Consider the following 7,297-nt stretch of genomic DNA (forward strand, 5'->3'; position numbering starts at 1 on the left):
GTGGCATCCTCTCTCTGTGGGGCAGCTGTTGGGGGGCAGCCGTCCCTCTGCGCATCTGGGAGGTTGGGGGGCGGGGCAGGCGACCTTTCTTTTGATACTTGAAACCTTCCCCCCGCACCCCCCGGCTAACGCGTTACTTGAATCGTAGCTGTAGGTTCTGTCGTCGGAGGCGAAAGACGCAAAGAAAAAGGTATTTCCCGCCCCTCCCCCATTTTTGTTTCTGTTCAGTGTTTAAAGGCCAAGGAAATGTCGGGGGGTCATCCCCCCCCAATCCCCTGGGGCATCCTCTCCCAGGGGGCGGCGATCTGTTGGTGCTGGGGGGCAGCGTAGAGCTGGTGGTGGGGGATGTCTGTGGGGCTTGATGGGGGATCCTCAAGGCTGGGTCTCTTTTGGGGCGTGCCCCCCCCATCAGTTGGGATGCTGGCTGTAAAGGGTTAAGAGGAATCTGGAGCGGGGGGAGTTCCCCCATAGCGCCCCCCCCATCAGTGACTCCCCGTTCCTGTCCAGTTCTCCCTGTTCCTTCGAGCGTCACACACTCCATGCGGACCCAGGTGTCTGGGCCACTTCCCGGCCTTTCCTCCTGGCGGGGCCGGGGCTTGGATAACCCTCCCTCCCTCCCCAGGATCGGGGGAGCGGGGGGTCCCCGGGTCCAGCCTGGCTCTGTCTTGGTTCATTTTCAGCAGATGTTTTTATGGAAAATGCCTCAGGTTTAAAAGACAGAAAGTTTAAATATTAGAGCGAAAATCCCACCAGGCACGTTGGGCTTAACCGCTGCTGCTACGGGGTGGGGCAGAGGGGGGAGTATTGGGAAGGTCAGACGGATGGAGCTGAGAGACGGACGGGTCCCACAGACAGACGGGCAGAACCTAGAGAGAGAGAGACAGATGGACACAGCGATCCCATGGACGGATGGACGCGGCGATCCCATGGTTGGATCCCACAGACACGCGGCAGTCCCTCAGAGAGATCCCCCGGACGGACGGACGGACAGGGCGATCCCACAGACACGCGGCAGTCCCTCAGAGAGATTCCCCCAGACAGACGGACACAGCAGTCCCACGGACCGATATCACAGACATGTGGCAGTCACTCAGAGAGATCCCCCAGACAGACGGACACGCGGTGATCCCGTAGACAGGTCCAGTAGACAGACAGACCCATGTGGCGATCCCATAGACAGACAGACATCCTACATACAGAGAGCTTCCCCCCGAACCGAGCCAGTTTCCCCAGCGAGTGAGCCGGCCCCTACCCAGAGACACAAACCCTTCCCCTGCTCAGCCCTGGTCGCCCCCACGTTCCTCCTAGGGTAACCCAGACGCCCACGGATCCCCCCACCCATTTCCCCCGGGAGCCACCTTAAAGACGAATCTCTCCCCTCGCTGTGCTGGGAATCGCATCCGCTGTGTGAGCTGCAGCCACTAGATGGCGACATCGTTCTCACACGTTTCCTGGTCGTCGTTCCCCCCCCCCCCCCCCCCGGTTTCCCTCTAGACCGACTCCAACCCCAGCCAAGGACCAAAGTTTTCCCTTCCCCCACCCTCCCTGGGTTTCAGAAATAACCAACCTCTCCTACCACCCGCCCCCCTCCCCAGTTCTCCTTTGGGCCAGCCCCTCTGTGAGCCCTGACAGCCACTCAGAGCAAGGGTGGACCGGAAAAAACCGACTCGGAGCCTGACTTCAGGTGTTCTGCATTGTACTATACTGTTTGCGATAAAAAAGGAAAAAAAAACAAAATCAAAAAAAGAAATTGTGGTTTTGGTCTTAAGCCTGTTTATATTCTCCCCCCCCCCCTTCCATTTTCTTCCAAAAAAATGCAAAATAAAATTGTTGGGTTTTTTTATTATTTTATTTTAAATTTTTATGTTTTTTTTTCTTTATGTTGCCGGAAAAAATATTCATTTTTTATATCGTTTTGGGTTTTGTTTTCTACTTTTTTGGTTTAGCTTGGTTCTGGGGGGGGGGGGGGGGGGGCGCTCGCAGGTGCCGCACAGACCCCAGCCAAGATCGGGGCTGCTTTCAGGCTGGGCACTGCAGGGCCCCCGTTGGGGCCAGTCCCTGCCCTGAGGAGCTCACAGCCCCGCTAGATAAAGTCCAACTTGTTATGAGAACATATTTTGACAGGCCCTTAGTAATTACAGCCTGTCTCTTTAATCTAACAGACATCCCCATAGATATCCATCCCCCCTGCCCTGAAGGTACCCATCCATTCCTGTGTCTGTCCATCCCTCCCTCCCTCCCTGGACATGCCCACCCAGCCTTGTGTATATCCCTCCATCTGTCTGTCCATCCTTTCCTTTACATACCCACCCATCCAACCCCATCGATACCCATCTATCCATCCACCCCTGTATGTATCTATTAGAGCTGTCGATTAATCAGTCAACTCACACGATTAACTCAAAATTAATTGCGGTGAAAAAAATTGTGATTAATCACCATTTTAATCGCACTGTTAATAGAATACCAATTGAAATTTTATTACTTTTTTTTAATCTTTCTTCTACATTTTCAAATATATTGATTTAAATTACAACACAGAATTCAAAGTGTACAGGGCTCACTTTAAGTTATTTTTATTGCAAATATTTGCTCTGTAAAAATGAGAAAAGAAATTGTATTTTTCAATTCACCTCCAAGTACTGTAGTGCCATCTCTTTATCGTGAAAGTGCAACTTATAAATGTAAATTTTTTTTGTTCCATAACTGCTCTCAAAAACAAAACAATGTAAAACTTTAGCGCCTACAAGTCCACTCAGTCCTACTTCTCGTTCAGCCAATCGCTCAGATGAACACGTTCGTTTACATTTACAGGAGACAATGCTGCCTGCTTCTTATTTACAATGTCACCTGAAAGTGAGAACAGGCGTTCGCATGGGACTTTTGTAGCCGGTGTCGCAAGGTATTTACATGCCAGATATGCTAAACATTCATTTGCCCCTTCATGCTTCGGCCACCATTCCAGAGGACATGCTTCCATGCTGATGATGCTCGTTAAAAAAAGATGTGGTAATTAAATTTGTGACTGAACTCCTTGGGGGAAGAATTGTATGTCTCCAGCTCTATTTTACCCTCATTCTGCCATATATTTCATATATAGCAGTCTCGGATGAGGACCCAGCACATGTTCATTTTAAGAACACACTCACTGCAGATTTGACAGAATGCAAAGAAGGTACCAATGTGAGATTTCTAAAGATAGTACCGCACTCGACGCAAGATCTGAAGTGCCTTCCAAAATCAGCAGGATGAGGTGTGGCGCATGCTTTCAGAAGTCTTAAAAGAACAACCCTCTGATGAGGAAACTACAGAACTGAACCATCGAAAAAGAAAATCGACCTTCTGCTGGTGGCATCTGACTCAGGTCATGAAAATGAACATGCGTCGTTCGCACTGCTTTGGATTGTTATCAAACAGAACCCATCATCAGCATGGACGCGTGTCCTCGGGAAGGGTGGTTGAAGCATGAAGGGACCTATGAATCTTGAGCGCATCTGGCACAGAAATATTTTGCGATGTTGACTACAACAGTGCCATGAGAACACCTGATCTCACTTTCAGGTGACGTTGTAAATAAGAAGCAGGCAGCATTATCTCCCGCAAATTGTAACCAACCTTGTTTGTCTGAGCGATTGGCTGACCAGGACTGAATGGACTTGTAGACTCTAAAGTTTGGCATTGTTTTATTTTTGAGTGGAGTTATCTTTTTGTACATAATTCTACATTTGTAAGTTCCACTTTCATGATAAAGAGATTGAACCACAGTACTTGTATTAAGTGAATTGAAATATATTATTTATTTTGTTTTTTACAGTGCAAATATTTGTAATCAGATATAAAGTGAGCACTGTACACTTTGTAATCTGTGTTGTAATTGAAGTGAATATATTTGAAAATGTAGAAAGCATCCAAAATATTTAAATAAAGGGTGTTCTAGGATTGTTTAACAATGCAATTAATTGCATGATTAATTATGATTATCTTTTTAGAATTGCTTGACGGCCCTAGTATCTATCCATCCACATCCCCACATCTATCTATCTATCTACCCATCTATGTACATACCTATCTACTCAACCCTGTATACCGCTACCCATCTGTCTATCCCCCATCCATCTATCTGGTCACCCCCATACATACTGCCCCACTTCCAGACCACTATGATGCCTTCTCAGTGACTTGGATCAAAGGCAACGCTGGACAGTCACCCTACAAGCTGTGCGCTCTTGGCAGAAATCACTGAGTGAACTTCTCTGGCTTGGGCTATGTAGGAGATCAAACTACATGGCCTAATGGTTCCTCTACCTTTCCGCATCTGAGAGTCTCTGAGCCCCGCGGACTTCCCCTGACCGCAGACGGGAAATTGCCTTGATCCCCGAGAAGAATTTGCCCTCTTGCCTGAAGGAATAGAAACTGCCCTGATTGGCCGAGGTGTCCCTGAAACCAGACTAGGTGGGTTTGAGGTGGAGAAGTCCCTCATAGACTAAAGAACATTAATTAACTCAATTTCCCTTCAATAGATTTGAGATGCCCATTTTATAGATGGGTAAATGGCCTGACAGTGGTTTACATGTAAATTACATTGGTAGAGTCTCAAATGGAACCCAGGAGTCCCAGATGCCCGCCCCTGCTCTGACCACTCGACCCCACTCCCCTCCCAGAGCTGGGGAGAGAACCCAGGAATCCTGGCTCCCAGCCCAACCCAGTTGGGATATGAGTTTCTCAGAAGGCTCAATATTCATTATTAAACCTCAGAATCTCAAGGCTGGGACCCAGTCCTCTGCCTCCCCGGTACCAGAGCCCATTTCCCGGCACCAACCACAGGATGGTTGCATCCCAGGAGCTCCAGTCACTACTCTGAGCATCTGTGTGTCTGTCCTCATCCATCCATCTCATCATGTCTGCCTAGTTCTCACTTCCTCCAGTCACGTAAATACCCACAATCCACCACCTTACGTACCCTCCCATCTACCCACCCATCTATCCATCCATCCATCCACCCACCCCCTATACATACCCATCCACCTCTCATCTACCCACCCATCTATCCACCCACCCACTCCCTGTACATACCCTCCCATCTACCCACCCATCTATCCATCCATCCACCCACCCACCCCGTACATACCTACCCACCTATCCATCCATCCACCCCTGTACATACCCACCCACCTCCTTATGTACCCACCCATCTATCCATCCATCCATCCATCCATCCACCCACCCCCTATACATACCCACCCACCTCCCATCTACCCACCCATCCATCCATCCCCTGTACATACCCACCCACCTCCCATCTATCCATCCATCCACCCACCCACCCCGTACATACCCACCCACCTATCCATCCATCCACCCCTGTACATACCCACCCACCTCCTTATGTACCCACCCATCTATCCATCCATCCATCCACCCACCCCCTATACATACCCACCCACCTCCCATCTACCCACCCATCCATCCATCCCCTGTACATACCCACCCACCTCCCATCTACCCACCCATCTATCCATCCACCCACCCACCTCCCATCTACCCACCCATCTATCCATCCACCCACCACCTGTACATACCCACTCGCCTCCTTATGTACCCAACTACCTCTCATCTACCCACCCATCTATCCATCCATCCATCCACCCCCTGTACATACTCACCTGCCTCCTTATGTACCCACTTACCTCTCATCTACCCACCCACCTCCTTACGTACTCACCCATCTCCTATCCACCCTCTGTACATAACCATCCACCTCCTTATATACCCACCTATCTCCCATCTAGCCAACCATCCACCCCCTGTACATACCCACCTCTCATCTACCCAACCATCTATCCATCCATCCACCTGCTGTACATACCCACCCACCTCTCATCTACTCACCCATCTATCCATCCACCCCCTGTACATACCCACCCCCCTCCTTATCTACCCACCCATCTATCCATCCATCCATCCATCCACCCCCGTACATACCTACCCGCCTCCTTATGTACCTACCCACCTCCTTATGTACCCACCCATCTATCCATCTATCCAGCCAGCCCCTGTACATACCCACCCACCACCTTCTGTACTCACCCACCTCTCATCTGCCCACCCATCTAACCATCCATCCACCCCCTGTATTAATTGAAAAGTCGCATTATCAGAAGGTTTAACATCTGTGTCAAAATTCTTCTCCCCAAAACGTAACATTAATACCCAATTTTTTATTTCAGATGTGCATTTACAAGTATTTTTATGGTACCTCGCCCTCTGTTCAGATAGTGTAGTTTGAGGTTAGTTTGTTTATTACCCAGGGTGTCCTTTGACTCTCTCCTATGTAATCAGTTACTGGCTTTTCCTTCCCTCCAGTGCTCCCCTCTGGGTGGGCTCTTCATTTAATCATGTTTCTGAAATATTGGTGCCTCAGGGTCTGGCACAATTGGTGTTCAGGGGAATCCTGCACATTGGCTTTGGGGAGCGGTCTCCCAACCCCAGGACTGTACATATGCTGAAAATCCAGCTCCCCTTGTGGGGTTACCCGGTGTTTCCCCCTCCCAGCACTGAGTCCTTCCCTGCCCCCTAGAGGGCTGTGCTCTGTGGCTAGGTGTGTTTACCCTTCGATCAGATGCACCTTTTCCAGGCAGCTTTCCCATAACTGCTCCCTGTGTCTCCCCAGCCTGGGGGAAAACACCCCCTTCTCTGTCAGTTGGGTCATTTGTGTCCTGACAAACTACCACCTGGCAACTTCCTGGCCCCAACTCCTCTGTTATCACAGGCATTGGAGCCTCATCTTGATGTAAAGAGACATCGTTACTTTCCAAACACTCAGAAACCGCATCCTGCAAAACCAGGACCTGGATTGGGGTCCCCTCCGCCACCCCTTCTCTGTCCCTGAGAAGTCAGCTGTGGGACTGTTCCCCTCCAGGAGGTCGGTTACACAGTTCCTTCTCAAAACTCGGGTCACGGGCTGAGTGCCTGGGTGCACAGATGCTGACCCAGCCATTCTCCTAGTGCCCTGGCATCCTGCCCCAAGTGATTAGTGAGGAGACATTCCTGTACCCCCACTATTCTTCCCCCATTTCCTCCTCTGGGTCCCCACCTGAAACACATTTCTCTGTGCTCCCTAGGAAAGGGTTTGTCTCTTGTTCAACTGCAAAACTCTGCCAGCTAACAACAGGGACAGTTTCCTTAATCCCTGACAACCCCTCTCCTGTCCCTGAGCTTGGGGGCATGTTGCCTTCTGCTGGAAAGGAGCCAGTCTCAGCCCTTCCCCTACTTGGGAGCACCCTGCTTCCCTGTGTTA

This window comes from Chrysemys picta, chromosome 4 (genome assembly GCF_011386835.1).
Source record: "Chrysemys picta bellii isolate R12L10 chromosome 4, ASM1138683v2, whole genome shotgun sequence".
Lineage (NCBI taxonomy): Eukaryota > Metazoa > Chordata > Testudines > Emydidae > Chrysemys > Chrysemys picta.